The sequence below is a fragment of the Sus scrofa genome, chromosome 15 (assembly GCF_054392235.1).
Source record: "Sus scrofa isolate SSC_HxYL_T2T_F1_AM1 chromosome 15, Sscrofa_HxYL_maternal_Yorkshire_Landrace_v2.0, whole genome shotgun sequence".
Taxonomy (NCBI): domain Eukaryota; kingdom Metazoa; phylum Chordata; class Mammalia; order Artiodactyla; family Suidae; genus Sus; species Sus scrofa.
The window spans coordinates 42,567,265-42,586,109 of NC_139397.1; the positions used below are offsets into that span (position 1 = coordinate 42,567,265).

An 18,845-nucleotide genomic window follows, 5' to 3' on the forward strand; every position below is an offset into this window, starting at 1 on the left:
AAATTCAGAAGTTAGCATTTTGCTGCCTTCGCTTCTCTCCTGGACTCATAGATGGTGTTATCATCATGGTGCCACTCAGGCCAAAATTTCCTCCTTATCCTCTCATAGCACATGGCCAGATTGATCAGCTCAACCTTTATCAGCCCTTCAGGTCTCATCACAGGTAAGGTTCACATTTCTTGGCCAAGTGTCCAAAAACAGTGGCCTCGAGAGTGGAAAGCTTAGGACCCATGATTCACTTCTTATCACCAGTAGAAATGCTCTTCCACCATCTTGGTCACAGCCCTGAAGATGGCTCTTTCATGAGGACCAAGGCTTTTGTTTAAATGCATTCCTAGTTTCTCTTCCAGAAAGTCAATTATGAATTCTGTTCCAGAAATTTTTCATGATAATATTCAATCCAAGGCATTTTCCCTTTAGCAGAGAGTTTTCCACCAAAATAGTTCTGATAGGGTAAGTCAGCCATCCTTAAATAAGTTTCCATTTTCAGGCAGCATGGAGATAAACTGGGGACACCATTGTTAGGTCTTATAAAAGATGCAAAATAATAGCATCTTTGGAGTCAATCTCTTGATGTTTCTTAATGACCAGGAGTTCGTGGAGCAGATATGCAGCTTCGGCCAGCAAAGCGTTCTGGGTCAAATAAAGGGTTTTCTTCCACCAGGGATGGGAGCCTAGCCCAGACATGATCCCACAGTAATGCTGCAAAGGGAAAGCGATGATGTCCCCATAAAAGGTGAAGGGCTCCTCAGAGCAGGCCCACCAGCTGAAGAAGGACACGCTCTGGTTCCAGCTCAGATGCACCACACATGGCCCACCACCCTCATGGGAAAGGGCTCTCGGGGCCAGGCATGGATTCAGCGGCACGCTAGGGGCACAGGGGGTGGCACCAGAGTGGGTGGTGGAGGAGGCCGGAGGACTCCTCACGCAGGACGCTGGCGGCAGACTTTGCAGGCGGCATCCTGGAGGCTTGGGAGGTAGCAGCCAGCAGCCTCCAACTCCCTTGGCTTTGAAACTTTAACCATCATAATATTTTCAAGATTAGTTCAAATCAGATGAGTAGTAAACTTAAAGTTGTACTCCATACTATCTTCTCAGAATGAATAAGAATTTGAGCTAAATCAAAGAGAGCTGAGCAAGCACGTATCAACACACAATTTCATACTGTGACTTATTTACTTCACAGCTCAGCATAAGTCATCTTGAGTAGTAGAGTGGATAAAAACTGACTTAATAGTCATTCAAGATGACCTGATAGCTTTGAATCTTGCCAGAATCATGAGTCATAGGTAATATTTATTTTCTTTGTTTTTATGGAAAGTAAGAAAATATTATGTGCTTTAGGAAAATAATGGGATAAATATACATTGCCATTACTGTTTAGTTTGAAGTAATTTTAAAGTGAAGTGTTTGCTGTAAAACTTTGAACTCTCTGGAGTTCCTATCCTGGCTCAGTTTTTAACGAACTCAGCTAGCAACCATAAAAACAGATGTTCGATCCTCAGCCTCACTCACTAGGTTAAAGATCTGAAAACCTTGTGGTGAGCTGTGGCATAGATCGCAGACTTGGCTCAGAACCTGCCTTGTTGTGGCTGTGGTGAAGGCTGGCAGCTACAGATCTGATTCGACCCCTGGCCTGGGAAACTCAATATGCCATGGGTGCAACCCTAAAAAGACAAAAGACAAAATAATGATAATGATAATAATAATAATAGTAATAATAATGACCTCTCCACTAGCATCTTTTGATCTTTTAGTTCATAAAATGAATATACAAAAAATTGTACAATCTCAATTACTGTCCAAGGGGAAAGAGCTTCCATAAGTCCATGAGGACCTAATACACTGTTGTTAAGTAAGAGAAGCATTTTACATCTGAGGGACAGATGAGCTGGGTAATAATTTGAAGAAATTCAGGTTGCCAAGTGGAATTTAGATGTTGACTTGAAAGAAGGGACTGATATTATATTTCCAATTAGCAAAATAAATTGTAGTTAAGAATCATCCTCAAAACCTCAGTAAGATATCACTTCATACCTGTCAGAATCATTATCATTAAAAAGAACATAAATGAATATTGGCAAAGACATGGAGAAAAGGGAACCCCCATATACTGTTGGTGGGAATGTAAATTGGTGCAGCCATTGTGGAAAACAGTAGGAAGCTTTCTCAAAAACCAAAAATAGAACTACCATATGACCCAGTAATTCCACTCATGAATATATATCCAAAAGAAGCAAAAACACTACTTTGAAAAGATACATGCACCCCGATGTTCATAGCAGCATTGTTGACAACTGCCAAGATCTGGGCACATATCTAGGTGCCCATCTACAGATGAATGAATAAAGAAGTTGTAGTACATACACACAATGGAATACTACTCAGCCATAAAAAATGGCGTTTTGCCATTTTCAGCACCACAGATAGACTTGGTGGGCATTAAACTAAGTGAAATAAGCCAGGTAGAGAAAGACGTATACTGTATGATATCACATACAAGTAGAATCTGAAAATACAACAACCTAGTGTATTTTAAAAAAAAGAAGTAGACGCAGATATAGAGAACAAACTAGTGTTTACCAGTGGGGAGAGGGAGAAGGGGAGAGTCAATATAGGGGTGGGGAGTAAAAGGTACAAACTAGTAGGTATAAGATGAACTACAAGGATATATTATACAACATGGGGAATATAGCTAGTATTTTATAACTGTAAATGGAGCATAAACTTTAAAAAATCGTGAACCACTATACTATACACCTGTAACTTATACAATTGTACAGCAACTATATTTCAATTAAAAAGAAAGTATCATCCTGTTCAATGGAGTTACTTCAAGGGACCTCCCCTCCCTCTCCCCCACACATGTCAATAGAAGAGGCAAAAGTAAGATCCAATATGTGTATTTGCTGACTTTCCCTCCATTGATTTTTTTTAATTTAATTAAATTTGATTTACAATATTCCATTAATTATTTTGATTCATATTTTTTCACACTGCCTGAGTGTCAATTTTCCCTAAACTTTATTTTTGTAGCATTGACTGAACATTTCTGCTAAGCCTGGAAATTTGAACATGTATGACTCACAGAGGTGAGAGTTGTGAAGTGTTTGAAGGTGCTGTGCTTGGGCTGTGTCTGAGTAGAAAAGACACATAGCTACACATGACCAAACATGTTATTACATAAGGACAAATTTCCTATAGGAAGCCAGGCAGCCACCCAGGACCAGAGCATTTTCAGCAGGTCCCACAGAATCTCCCAGTGATTTGTTGAGGCCCCAGTAAGAACATGCAGATGCTGGCTATCTTGTCCATGCTAAATCAGGAAACCAATTTTCTGTATGGTCTATTTCCTTTTAATATTACCTGCCCATACATATCACAGTTCCAAGATAATTTATATTTACAATCGATATTTCTACTTTACATAGAGCTCTTATTACTAAATTGAACTTACATCATTAGGGTCCCATTCTTATGGGATTGAGGGTCTGAGGAAAAAGTAAAATATTTTCTTCAAGATGTCCTTGAATGTAATGAAAGTTTTCAGCACTCTAGAAAGCAGGATTCTAGAGATCAAAGATGGATAGGGCAATGTGTTACCCAGTGGTTACTCCTCGTTTTAGACTCGGGTTGCTTTATATAGAGACTGTCTTTGCTGAATTTTTATCACTCCTTGGTTTCTCTTGTTAGCACCCCTCCTAACACTTTTCCTTCCAAAACTGTCTTGGTTTAAGGTCTTCATGTGCAAAGAATAGAAAGCCACTCAATGTCGTTTAAGCAAGAAGGGACAATTGATTGGACAGCAGTAGGGTTATCACAGATCATCAAGAGCAGAGTGATTAATGGAGTCTACAAAAACCCAGAAGAAGAAAAGATCGAAGAAACCAGGACTTCTTTCTCTCATTCTCTGAATCTTCCCCTCCTGACCTGATTCAAATAATCTCTTGCCTCTGATTCTCCCTGTACATCTTTTTCCTTCATGGAAAATCAGATACCTCTACACCCCAGTCCAACAAGGCTGCCCCAGCCCCAGGTTATGTAAATATCTAGTCTATGATTTCTGCAGTCTTGCATGCTGCAAAGAAAGTAAAAACAGGCCCCAAATGGAGTCACTGGTACCAAAGCCAAGACTTGCTATCTAACTTAACTGTAGTTAAAACTTTCCTTAGGAATGTAACATTTAAAAAAAAATTTTTATTAAAGTACAATTGATTTACTGTGTTGTACCAATTTCTGCTATAGAGCAAAGTGACTCAGTCATACACAGATTATATATATATATTCTTTTTTTCTTTTTGTCTTTTTTAGGGCCTCACCCATGGCACATGGAGGTTCCCAGTTTAGGGGATCTGATTGGAGCCACAGCTGCCGACCTACATACACCACAGCCTCACAGCAACGCCAAATCCTTAACCCACTGTGCAAGGCCAGGGATCAAACCCGCAAACTCATGGTTCCTAGTTGGATTCGTTAACCACTGAGCCATGACAGGAACTCCATTTTTTAAATATATACATTCTTTTTTAATATTATTTTCCATCATGGTCTATCCCAGGTGAATGGATATAGTCCCCGTGCTATGCAATAGAACCTCATTGTTTACCTATTCTAAATATAATAGTTTGCATCTATGAACCCTAAACTCCAAGTCCATCCCACTTCTTCCCCTCTCCTCCTTGGCAACCACAAGTCTGTTATCTATGTCTGTGAGTCTGTTTCTGTCTTGTAGATAAATTCATTCATACCATACTTTAGATTCCCAAACAAGTGATATCGTGTGGTATTTGTCTTTCTCTTTCTAACTTACTTCACTCAGTATGATAATTTCTAGGTCCCTCTGTGGTGGTGCAAATGGAATTATTTTGTTCTTTTTTGTGGCTGAATAGTATTCCATTGTAAGCACATTTCACATCTTCTTCATCCATTCCTCCCTTGGTGAATATTTAGTTTGTTTCCATGTCTTGGCTATTGTGAATAGTGCTGCTATGAACATAGGGGTGTAGGTATCTTTTTGAATTGTAGTTTTGTTTGGATATATGCCCAGGAGTGGGATTGCTGGATCATATGATAGTTCTATAGTCAGTTTTCTGAAGGACCTCCACACTGTTTAGGAATGTCATCTTAACCTAACATGTGAAAATTTCTGCTGAGCACCAATATGGCCATCTGTCACATGGGCCCTATCCCCCAAAGTAAGATGAGATTACCCATCTAATAAGATCCACTTTTTTCCCAAAAAGGAGGAAAACTAATTTGAAATAATCCTTTCTGTTTATGACTTCTTTGTCCTGCCACAGAGAGTATTTCCCTTTATGAAGCCCTCTGGAACTTCACTTGCTAGGAGAGATGCTGCCTAATTCATTACTTGTTAAATAAAGCCAATTAGATCTTCAAAACTTACTCGGTTGAATTTTGTTTTTAAACAGAGCCAAACTCCCAGGAAAGAGCATCTGATTGGCCTAGTCTGGTTGAATGCTCAGTCATCTGTAAACAGAGATGTATGTGGGTCACAGACCCTGTGAGCCACTGAGTAGGGACTGTGCTGAGACTCAGGTAAGGACAGGTGGCATGCAGGGGGACACAGTAGTGTTTTAACCAACATTTATGAAAAAATAGCATTATCACATTCCATTAACTGCCTATTTATATGTCTTTCCCACAAACTTGTGTTTTGTGAAGTTAGAAATGACAGATTTCATGTTTCAAAGTGGGGTTTCTTCTCATCCTAACACGCTCTTTCAGATCTGCCACCTATAAGCTTAGCTCCTGGAGTTCCCGCTGTGGTGCAATGGTATTGGTGTCCTCTCTGCAGCACCAGGATTGCAGGTTCAATCCTTAGCCTGACGGAATTGGTTCCAGTATCCAGCATTGCTACAGCTACGGCATCGATTGCAACTGCAGCTTGGATCTGATCCCTGGCCGGAGGAACTGTATATGCAGTCGGGCAGCCAAAAACAAAAAGTTTAGTTCCTTCAGTAAGATGGCTTGTGATTAACTTGAAAACATTTTTATTCTATCCCCTACATAATTCTTACCTTATTGATTCTTCTTATCTTCTTCCTAAGTATATTTTCTATTTATTTCTTTTTCGTATTCCACATGTCATGTCCTGGTAGGGACCCTGATCATCTCACATTTGCATAATGAATGGTATAGTATATAACTTCTCTGTCTCAAGAATCTCCCTCTCTAATGCATGGTTTGCTACCAGTGGAAGACAAGCAACTTAGACATTGTGTTGAACAGGTAATTAATGGAAAAATAGCCTTAGAATTAGCCAAAACCAAGAGATATGGGAACTGAGGCTTCAAGAGTTTCCATAAGTCACACAGAGAAACATTATAACAGACATAGAGTCAAAAACATTTGTTCTGATTTCAGAGGAGCCTGTGGAAGGAGCTTGGGAGTTTTGACCAGATGGACAGAATTCTTAGCAGTTACTCCGTTTATTTCTCTGTTTAGAACAAAGCACTTAACAACTCTTCGTAGCTGTTGTTTCTATAAAATTAATATTCTAATACTTACCTTCTAAGATTACTTTGAAGATTGATACTAATGTTAGCATTTCAGCTGGCACTGGATGTTTAATAAATAATTTTATCACTTATCAATTAAATTGAATGGCCTTCTGGTGTTTATTGAATTAATAATCAATACCATTAATTTTTGCAGCATATGATAAACTTGCAAACAATTTTATAGACCTGTACATGAAGCAGGGGAGTTATGCATATCCATTTTACTAGTAAGTCATATACATATCTTGCCTGCTTCATAAGGCTCGTAGATGAAAAGCGTTATCCATAATCTATTACATGGATATCAACAATATTATATTCCCAACTGTACAAAATTTATCAACAGCAGAGTAATGTTTTTTTTTTAATCTTCAAAAATACACGTTAGCAACAGATTAGGCTATGTGATGCAGGGCTAAAAAGCATGAATTTTCAGTCCTGCAAACCCTCCTGTATGATCATGGACACAACTTCTTCAGACTTTAATTTTCTTATCAATAAAATGGGGAATAATAATACCATTTTCCCTGATTTAATGCAAAAATAATACATAAAATTAAGAATACCTAGCAATATAGAAAATATAAAGCAAATCAGGGCTATTTTACAAATGACAGAGAGTTGAAAATGTCAAGTGAATGTCAAATCATTCCCAATTTTATTAAACTTAGACTCAAATATTCTACCATGGAAATTAAAATAGGTTTTGCTCTTCCTTTTGAAATTTCAACATGAACCAGAAAGGCAAGAAAATGTTTGGAATTAATTTTCTATCAGACCTGTAAGATAAGAAGAAAAGTTTTCTGATTTAATTATCTAAATATTATTAGAGATAAATATATTGATACAGGAACTTTACAGGTATATCGTACCATTGCCTAAGGGGTTTTTACAGATGAAAAAAAGAAGGAATTTGGTGCTAAATGAAATCCTGTAACAATCCCATAATTTCCTCAGTTATATCCCCAGACCCTTAGTTGCACTTTGAAAAGCAAAGAGGGAATTGAAAACCATTTTTCTGAATTTCACACAATTATTGTTATCTCTATGCCTGTAGACCCTCTGTTTAATGATTTGAAAATGATGTGGATGACACAGGGTTTTGAATGGAGCTGGACTAGAATTCATCTTAATATTAGCTATTAGGATTTTACTTATAAAATGTCTACTTTACATAAAGTTATAAGGGAAATACTTAACTTAATTCAGACATCAGGCTATCTTCAAATGAATTAAGTTTCACAGCAATTATTTGCAAATGACTTCTAGGTGAACCTCATTTTGATGATTTTCAATGACTTTACCCATGAATATAGCAGAACAAGGCCATGCTTTCAATATTTCCTTTAAATAAGCCACTGTTAACAATATACTATACAAGAAGATATCATTAGATGCCTAACATATTCACAAAACCACCTTTATAGGGCCCTGATTTTACAAGCTATAGTTTAATCTTTAGTAGACGTCTCACATTCTGCATGGCTTTTTTGTCTAACTCATCTACAATCAGTTATTTATTACTATTATTATTTGTCTTTTTAGCACAACACCTTGGCATATGGAAGTTCCCAGGCTAGTGGTCAAATTGCATCTGCAGTAGCCGGCTTATGCTATAGCCACAGCAATGCCAGATCCGAGGTTCATCTGCAACCTACACCACAGCTCATGGCAATGCCAGATCCTTAGCCCACTGAGCAAGACCAGGGATCAAACCCAAGACCACATGGATACTAGTCAGGTTCGTTACCATTGAGCTACCATGGAAACCCCTATGGTGAATTATTTTTTAATGTAAAAAATCTACGTAACTAACCATTTTATAGTGTACAATTTGGCAGCATCAAGTAAATTCACAATGTTGTGCTACTACTACCTGCTTATCATTCTAATATTTTTCATCACCCCCCTCCTCAAATTAAAAAAACTTCATAGGTATGAAGTTCACTGCAGTTCCACCCTCTTCCCAGCCCTTGGCAATCAGCAGTTTGTTTTCTGTCTCTACGAACTTATCCTAGATATTCCATGTAACTGGAATCATACATGATACGACATTTTCTATCTGCCTTCTTTCACTTAGCACAATGTTTTTGAATTTCAATCATTTTGTAACATATATAGTACTTCATTTTCAACTGAATATTTTATTGTATTCCCATATCACAATTTGTTTATCATTTCCTGTTTTGATCTAAATTTGGAAGTTTTCAGCTTTTGGCTCTTGGTAATAATGCTACTGTGAATATTTCTGTATAGGTATTTGAGTACCTGCTTTTATTTCTTTTGGATATATATGTCTGGGAGCAGATTACTGGGTCATATGTAATTCTATGTACAATCTTTTTAAAATAGACTTTTCTTTTTATAGCAGTTTTAGGTGAATAGCAAAATTGAGCAGAAAGAATTGAGAATGTCCATATAAACTCACATGTGCAGAACTTCCATCACTATCAGTATTCTGCACTAGAGTGATGCATTTCTAGAACTGATAAACACTCTCTGACACCTCATTACCACTCCTTGTCTGCAGTTTAAATTAGGGTTCACTCTTGGTATTGTACATTTTCCTATGGTTTTGACAAATATATGACAAGTCATAATATCATACAGAATAATCCATTGTCCTAAAAATCCTCCAGGCTCTTGCTAATCTCTCTTTCGACCCCAATTTTAACTTTTTAAGGAATCACCAAACTGTTTTTCAATATTTGAACCATTTTGAAATTTTACCCCATGGATAATTCAAACAGTTTTAAAACTTTACCTCTTTTATTGAGATTCTTGATTGATTTTGACTTAGTTTTATATAATGGGGTGTCCAGCTCCATCATTTTTCATATTAATGTCCAGTTGTTCTAGCACCATTAAAAGAAGAGATTATTCTTTCCTCATTGAATGTGCTTGGCATCCTCGTCAAAAATTAATTGACCATAAATATGAAGGTTTATTTACTCTTCAATATAGTTTTGATTATTCACCATTGAGTATGTTGTTAGCTGTGGATGTTTTGTAAATTCCCTTTATCATATTTTTATGAGAGTTTTTAATTGTTAAAGAATATTGAATTTTGTCTATTTAAAAATATAGCTCATTTTTATTGATCTTTTCTACTTTCATTTTAATCTCTAATTTTCTTTTTTGTTTTGATTTTTGTTATTGCCTTTGTCATATAACTTTGGGCTTATTTTATCCTCTTTTGAGTTTCTTGAGGTTACTGTAAAGTTAGGTTTTTGAGATCTTTCTTTTTTTTGTTGTATGCATTTTTTACTATAAACTTTCCTCTTAGGACTGCTTTTCCTACATCCCTTAAGTTTTGGTATTAAGTATTTCCATTTTCACTTGTCTCAAGATTTTTTATTTCTCTTTCAATTTTTTTATTAATTATTCACTAGCATGTTGTTTAATTTCCACATATTTGTGAATTTTCCAACTTTTCTTCTTACAATTAGTATTTAGTTTCATATCATTGTATTTCAGAAAAGAAAAGCTTCTTTTTTTAATATATTTTTTTATTTTCCCACTGTACAGCAAGGGGGTCAGGTTATCCTTACATGTATACATTACAATTACATTTTTTCCCCCACCCTTTCTTCTGCTGCAACATGAGTATCTAGACAAAGTTCTCAATGCTATTCAGCAGGATCTCCTTGTAAATCTATTCTAAGTTGTGTCTGATAAGCCCAAGCTCCCGATCCCTCCCACTCCCTCCCCCTCCCATCAGGCAGCCACAAGTCTCTTCTCCAAGTCCATGATTTTCTTTTCTGAGGAGATGTTCATTCGTGCTGGATATTAGATTCCAGTTATAAGTGATATCATATGGTATTTGTCTTTGTCTTTCTGGCTCATTTCACTCGTATGAGATTCTCTAGTTCCATCCATGTTGCTGCAAATGGCATTATGTCATTCTTTTTTATGGCTGAGTAGTATTCCATTGTGTATACATACCACCTCTTCCGAATCCAATCATCTGTCGATGGACATTTGGATTGTTTCCATGTCCTGGCTATTGTGAATAGTGCTGCAATGAACATGCGGGTGCATGTGTCTCTTTTAAGTAGGGTTTTGTCCGGATAGATGCCCAAGAGTGGGATTGCAGGGTCATATGGAAGTTCTATGTATAGATTTCTAAGGTATCTCCAAACTGTTCTCCATAGTGGCTGTACCAGTTTACATTCCCACCAACAGTGCAGGAGGGTTCCAGAAAAGAAAAGCTTCTTAAATGTATTGACTTGTTTTGTGGCCTAATAAATTATCTATCCTGGAAAATGTTCCATGTGCTCTCAAAAAGAATATGTGTTCCATTACTTTGGGACAGACAGTCCTATATGTCTGTTAATTAGACCTGGTCTAATGTGTTGTTTAAGACATATGTTTCTTTCTTGATTTTCTTTGTGAATGGTCTATCCATTGATAAAAGTGGGGTACTAAAGTTCTCTGGTTTTATTATATTGCTGTCTTTTTTTTATTTTTAGTTCTGTTAATTTTTTTAAAATATATTTAAGAACTTCTATGTTGAGTACGTAAGTAGTTACAAATGTCACCTCCTATTGTTGGATTGACCATTAAAATAATATGATAACTCTCCTAGTCTCTTGTACAGTATTTATTTTAAAGTCTATTTCATCTGAAACAAATATGGCTACCTCAATTTTCCTTTGGTTTCCAATTGCATGTAATATCTATTTCTATTCCTTTATGTTCAGTTTGTGTGTGTCCTTACATCTGAGGTGACACTCTTATAGGCAGCATAGAGATGGATCATGTATTTTTTATCCATTGAGCCACTCCATGTCTATAGAGAATTTAGTACATTTATATTTAAATTAATTATTGATAGATATGCACTTATTGCTGTTTTGTTAATTGTTCCTGGCTATTTTATAATTTCTTTGTTTCTTTCTTACTCTCTTGCTCCCCTTCTTTGTGATTTAATGATTTTCTGTAATGGTATGCTTATATTCCTTTTTTTTTTTTCATCTTTTTGCAGCTGTCATAGGCTTTTGCTTTGTGTTTACTATAAAGCTTACATAAAACAACATATATTTATAATAGTCTATTTTAAATGTATAATAACTTAAGTTTGAGTGCATTCTATATCCCTAAAATTTTATTTCCTCATCACGTTTTATGTCTGTGATTTGATAGTTTATATATTTTTTATCTGTGTGCCTATCAAAAATTATTTTACTTATAGTTATTTTTACTACTTTTGTCTTTTAAACTTCATACTGTATTTATAAGTGATTAACTCACCAACTTCACAACTGCAATATGCTGAATTTTACTTTATAATTACCTTTACCAGTAATTTTTTTTAGATTTTTACTTTTATATGTTTTCTCGTTACTAATTAATGTCGTTTCATTTCAACTTAAGGAGCCCCATTTAACATTGATGAACTCTTATTTTTTTCATATCTGCTCAACTTTCTACCTCTTTTTCAATTCTGAGGGGCGCTTTTGCTGTGTGGAGTATTTTGGGGTGGAATTTTTTTTCCTGTCAGCACTTTGAGTATGTAGTTCTACTCACTTTTGACCTGCAAACTTTCTGCTGAAAAAATTTTGATAATATTATGGGTGTTCCTTTGTACACACAAATGACTTTTCTCTTGCTACTTTTAAGATTCTCTCCTTGATTTAACTTTTGACATTTTAATTATAATATGTCTTAGTGTGGGAGTCTTTGAGTTTGAGTTTATCTTGTTTGAAATTGTCTTGACTTCCTGGATAAGAATTATGATTTCTGCCCTCCCCCCCAGGATAGGAACATTTTTAGCCATTATTCTTTTTCTTTCTTTCTTTCTTTTTTTTTTTTTTGTCTTTTTGCCTTTTCTAGGGCCGCTTCCTTCGACATATGGAGGTTCCCAGGCTAGGGGTCGAATTGGAGCTGCAGCCACCAGCCTATGCCACAGCCACAGCAATGTGGGATCCGAGCTGCATCTGTAACCTACACCACAGCTCATGGCAACGCTGGATCCTTAACCCATTGAGCAAAGCCAGGAATCGAACCTGCAACCTCATGGTTCCTAGTCAGATTCGTTAACCACTGAGCCACGACAGGAACTCCTAGCCATTATTCTTTGATTAATTTTCTACTCCTTTTTCCCTTTCTTTTCTTTCTGGGAACCCTATTATAATGTGTTTGTCTGCTTGAGGTTTTCCCATAAGTCCCTTAAGCTACTTTCACTATCTTTTAAAATATATATGTATTTTCTTTTTTGCTGCTCTGATGGGGTAAATTCCGTTGCCCTGTCTTGAGTTCACTGATTCCTGCTTTCTCTTCATATATTTTGTTTTGCATCCCTCTATTATTTTTCCAGTTTTGTTATTGTATTCTTCAGCTCTGTGATTTATATTTGGTACTTCCTTATATTTCCTTTCTTTTTATTAAAACGCTCACTGGGTTCATCCACTGTGCCCCTGAACGCAGGAACATTATTTGAACTCTTTATTTGGCAAATTACTTATCTCCACTTCATTAACTTTTTCTCTGAGGTTTTAGCTTAGTCTTTTGTTTGGAAATAGTCCTCTCTTTCTTCACTTTCCTTGACTTTGTGTGTTGGTTTCTGTGCCTTAGATAAAATAGCCACCTCTTCCAGTCATAAAGAGTGGCCATAGGTAGGAGATGAAACTTATTATTTAACTATGCCCCAGCTCTTGATTGTCGTTCAAGGTTTTGTGATTGTCTTATTGGCCTATTTTACTTTAAGTGGTTCCCCAGGGTTGAGGGTGTGCCCAGATCTGTCAGTATACCCAAGGGGAGGATCTCAATAAATGCCTGGATTCAGGATCATTGGAAGCCAGACTACTAGGCAGTATCATTTAAAGGATGCAAATTTACCTCTATCAGGGGAAAGCAGGGAGATAGGCATTTCTGTCTGCACCCTGTACACTGAGTCATGAAGGGATAATCAATTAAGAATATTTTCTTTTCTTGCTACTGTCTCAGTGAATGCGTGAACGCAACCCCCACTGGCCATCAGAGCAGGCTATGAAGTGATGTGCCTTTTGAATAGCAGCCACAAAAAGCACTGCTAACTTAGGTTACATTAAATTAAATTCTTAGCCTGGAAGCTTTTGAGCCATGCAAGTTGTGAATATAGACTGCAGGTTGATATTTCAAATTTTCAGGCATATTCTAGCCCTCATTCTTTGTCAAAAGATTATATTTTCTACGTTGCTCGCTTGCACCTGGGAATATATTTGGCTCCTTATTTCAATGAGACAAAACTCTTGGGTATCTCCATTTTATGTGAGAGGATTTCCCATTACACATGGCACCTGGTATAAGATCTAGACTTTGTCATCTGTTATCTTTCTCCCTGTGAGTCTATGATGGCCAAAACTCAAGTCTACCTGGTAACTCTATGCCTTAAAGTGAAAGACAACTGCTGAATTCAACTTACTGTTCTGGATTTCTGCCTTCACTAGGTCTTTGTTCTGAAATCTTCTTGCTTAATCTCTGTTCATCTGAATTTTAAGATTTTTTTTTAAATGGCTTCTCCTGGAGTTCCCTTGTGGCTCAGCGGGTTAAGTATCTGGTGTTGTCATTGCAGTGGGTTGGGTTGCTACTGTGGTGTGGATTTGACCCCTGGCCTGGGAACCATGTGCCACAGGCTTGGCAAAAAAAAATAAAGCTTTTCTAGAGTACTATGGAGGTATTTTTAGGAGGAGAATCCTTAATTTTCTAGAAAAAAAGTATTAGGACTAAAAATAAATTTGTTTCCTTAATTCTCAGAAGTACTCTATATTGTTGGACAATGTTATTTATTAATACTTCAATTTTCAAAGCAAGGAAACTTAAACTTATAGAGTTTAAATAATATCATCGCAACTTAATAAGTTGTGGAACTATAATTGCATCTCAAGTTTGTCTGATACAAAAGCCCATTTTTCTTTCCAACACCAACTTTGGTCTGAATATTGCCTTACTAAGTGGCTTACTGTGTAATTCGTAAACTTTTAACTATAAAATTGGAACAGTATCATGCAAGGTAGTTTAATGCTTAAATGAGATAATATAGATCTGACTATATTTGATAATATAGTGAATAATGTACTTGACAACCTGTCACTGGATAATTTCCATAAATAATAGCAGCAAAAGTGTGTTATACATGTATAGCATTTACATGTATGTGTATACATATAATTTAACAGATACTTGTGCTATTGGTTATTAACTATTTGTTGAATTAAACATAATTTAAATTTAAAATACAAATGAAAATATAAATGATGAATGACTTAACCTACAAAATCTTTTATCATAGTAACCGAGTCTATTAAAGATAGAAGCCGTCATTCTGCCTTCACTGTTTCCATGTTTTTCAGGCATTTGGAAAGTCTATTCTGACACAGAGCACAGTTCTAAATGTTTATATTCCTAAGAGCAGTTAAAACCATTTTCCAAACATTTGTGTTATACTTAGAAAGAGTCGTGGTCCAGTGGTCTGAACAATCAAACATTGATGTTAGAGTCTGATCTTGACACTGGCTCCCAGTGCTGCCGCAAGCAAGTCACTTAACCTTGGGTTTCAAGTTTTTCATCTGTAAAATTGGGATAAAAACACCTACCTGCCCCTCAGGAAAAAGTGGAGATTTCTGAAAGTAAATGTTTTAGAAAGTGCTTTGAATGTGAATAAGATACCTGAAATAGAATAAAGGAATCCCTTTCTTTTCCTCTCTATTCCCACTGGTACTCCCTTCTGCAGTTAGGGAATGATGTTTTATAGAATGTGAGATGTTCAAAGGCCGGAAAACAGGTCTATTAAGAAAATTTCTATGTTAATCACAGGCACAGTCCACTTGTTAATTAGGCAGAAAGTTGAGGCGATGTTTTGGATAGAGAACTACACTCTTCATAGAGGGTTTCTTGGGATCAGCTTGCTAGAGATGCTGTACTAATAATTTTACTAGAATGTTCAGAATTTTCTCCTAGGAATATGTTTAACCTGGAAAAATGTCAGGGCATTTTGGAAGTTTGAAAAACTACCATAACAATAAATCTGCTGAAATGGAAGTTTATCTCCAGACTCTTCAGTGAGGGGAAAAAAAAGGGGGGTTTCTATAGCTCATCTGCTTAAGATCATTTGTCATTTCTTAAAACAAGCCCTGGGGAAACAGCATCCCTCTCACATGGTTACATGATGGCATTAATGACTGTCTTGTTTGAACCACAACCAGGGGGAAACTCAGGGAAGTTCTGAGTAAGCAAGCAAGAAGAATGCATTAGACAGAGACGGGGACAAGCACAGTATAACTAAGCCAAGACTTGGACATCATGACTGGGAGAAAAATTTGGGATACAGAAGGAGTTTCATCCTAGGAGAGTTTCCTGATATTGAAGAGGTAGCTCCATAAATCACAACAGCAGGAAGAGAGATGACACCACTAGTATACCCTCTAGAATCTGGAGCTCTGGCGCCACCCTGCCTATAGAAACTGGACACTGCCAGTTATTCTGAGTTACCTCCATGGCTTAGAGTCAGTGCATATTCAGAATGTCCTTGTTTGCAATATTTATCCTTAGATGCCATAATAATCCACTGAACAACAGTAGGGGAGAATATGGGGAAGAGGCCTCAGATCTTCACAAATATTTCATCTTCATCATCCTAACTCCTTTCTGAGCATTTGATTTGAATGCAAATACTCATCAAAACACCCAGGCCATTACCTCCTCCTAACACAGTCTTTCAATGCAATCAGCGAGCACATCGCAATCAAAATGGAAACATCTTTAGGGCATATAAGTTGGTGTAGCCACTATGCAGAACAGTATGGAGGTTCCTTAAAAAACTAAATATAGAACTACTATATGATCTAGGAATTGCACACCTAGGCATCTGGAGAAAATTATAATTCAAAAAATATATGCACCCCAATGTTCATTGCAGCAGTATTTACAATAGCCAAGACATGTAAGCAACCTAAATGTCCATTGACAGAGGATAAAGATATGGTACACATATTCAAGGGAATATTATCCAGCCTTAAAAATAATGCAATATGCCATTTGCAGTGATGTGGATAGACCTAGAAATTATCATATTAAGTGAAGTCAGAAAGAGAAAGACAATATCATATGAAATCGCTAATATGTGGAATCTAATGATAAATAATACAAAAGAACTTACAAGAAGTTCCTATCATGGCTCAGTGGAAATGAACCTGTCTAGTACCCATGAGGATGCAGGTTTGATCCCTGGCCTTGCTCAGTGGGTTAAGGATCCAGCACTACCGTGAGCTGCGGTGTAGTCTTCAGACTCAGCCCAGATCTGGTATTGCTGTGGCTGTGGTGTAGGCCAGCGGCTATAGCTCTGATTCAACGCCTACCATATGTGATGGGTGAGGCCCTAAAAAGACAAAAAAAAAAAAAAAAAGAAAAAAAAAAGAAAGAAAGAAAGAAAGAAAGAAAGAAAGAAAGAAAGAAAGAAAGAAAGAAACTTACAAAACAGAAACAGATGCAAAGATTTTGAAACCAAATTTATGTTTACCAAAGGGGAAATGTGGTGGGGGAGGGATAAATTAGGGGGTTGGAATTGACATATACACACTATGGTATATAAAATGGATAGGTAGCAAGGACCTACTATATAGCACAGGGTAACATACTCAATGCTGTGGAACAACCTATAAGGGAAAAGAACCTGAAAAAGAATGGAGATATATATATATATATATATATATATATATATATATATATATAAAAATAACTGATTTACTTTGCTGTACACCTGAAACTAACACAATTTTGTAAGTCAACTATACTCCAATAAAATTTAAAAAAAAATCCATATGCCCTGGCTGCAGTTCCCATCTGTAAGAACTTTATAGAATGGATGCCTACCATTCTTGTGTCTGACTCTGACCTAGGTAGTGAAGCTACTCTATAATAAAGATTTTCCATGAATCCTGAACACAGAGCAGAATGCCAATAGAAGCCCAATACATGTCATCTTTTATTTAGTTCATTGCTAATTGCTTTCTCCTCCCAGTTGATATCTGTTCTTTTACTATTTAGAGAAATATAACCTGTGACATGAAAACATCAGCACGTGCTATACAGACATTCTGAGAATCAAGGTGAGTGATGGGTGTGATCACATAATGCTCGAAATGGTAGGTGTTAGCTAGAGTTAGAAATTGCTGCAATATATGCTACATGTTTGATAGTTTTTATTTTCTCAGCTATATGGCAAAGGCATTGTTGCATATATGTGTGTGTGTGTTTACATGTATGTACTTTTAGATCCTGTTGTGAAGGGACACATAAACACATAATTAAAAGCAGACCACAGCCTCATGGTACCCAAGTCCTTGGTTGGGAAGTCTTTCCCACTACTATTGCAGTCAAGTCCAAGGTCCCAAAGCCTACAGAATTCCTTTTACATGAGCAAAGAAAGTAGCTTCAATCAGTAACGATGTTTACAAGTGATTTAAAGAAAAAGCACAATAGCTACAGTTCATAAAGATCAACTCCAAAAATGATTTTAAAAAAAAATGGGGAGGGAGTGGTCTTGCTTCTTAAAGCAATAATTCAACAAAAAATTGAACAACAAAACACTCTGGGTGGCAGTTCTGCTTTCCTGTCCTGTGTGATTCAGAAGGATGTGGGATAATGGGAGACAATAACATTAATAATGGGAACCTCTATTCTTAGTTTGCACATGGGAGTCATTCCTTGTAGTGAAAGAAAAGAAGAAAACACATACTGATGAGGAGGACTAAAGATAACAGTTCTTCATGATAATATGTCTTATTATAAGTGAATTAATTAACATTCTGCTTCTTTTTTCTATCTGGATGAAATTTGTTGAAACTAATCTACTCTTGAGGACTGGATCCATTTATCACATTTTGACACAACATGAGCCAACACAGAGGGGTAGAAGGCCTTAGATATTGGGAAAATCTCCCAAATAGTGAATCCTTCCTAATAGATTACTAGTTTGAAAGGCTGTCTCCTTGGTTTCATGAAAGTAATATATTGGTCTTATATTTTTACCAAGAAATAATGGTTTCAATTTTTTTGACAGCATATATTGGATATTTGGGGACTGACTGACTTTACTGCCTGTTATGAGAGTGGGTTAGAGTGGTTTAGGGTGTGGGTTTGTTGTGTAGCATTTTAGAGATACAGTGCAGATGTATATAAACCCTATCTCTTAAGCATCTAAGATATGACTGCAATAAATATATTTTATGTATATATAGCAATATGTATTATATTTATACTTTGTATATTTATTTATATATAAATGCATATATAGGTATTATATATTTATATGTTATATATTGCAATATAAGTTATATATAAAAT

At 36.3% G+C, this 18,845-nt stretch overlaps 1 pseudogene; it reads right to left on the reverse strand.

Annotated features, from left to right (window-relative positions):
• Window positions 1-245: 245 nt before the first annotated feature.
• Window positions 246-16,240, reverse strand: LOC100622288 (failed axon connections homolog pseudogene; annotated as a pseudogene).
• Between the last annotated feature and the right edge of the window lie 2,605 nt (window positions 16,241-18,845).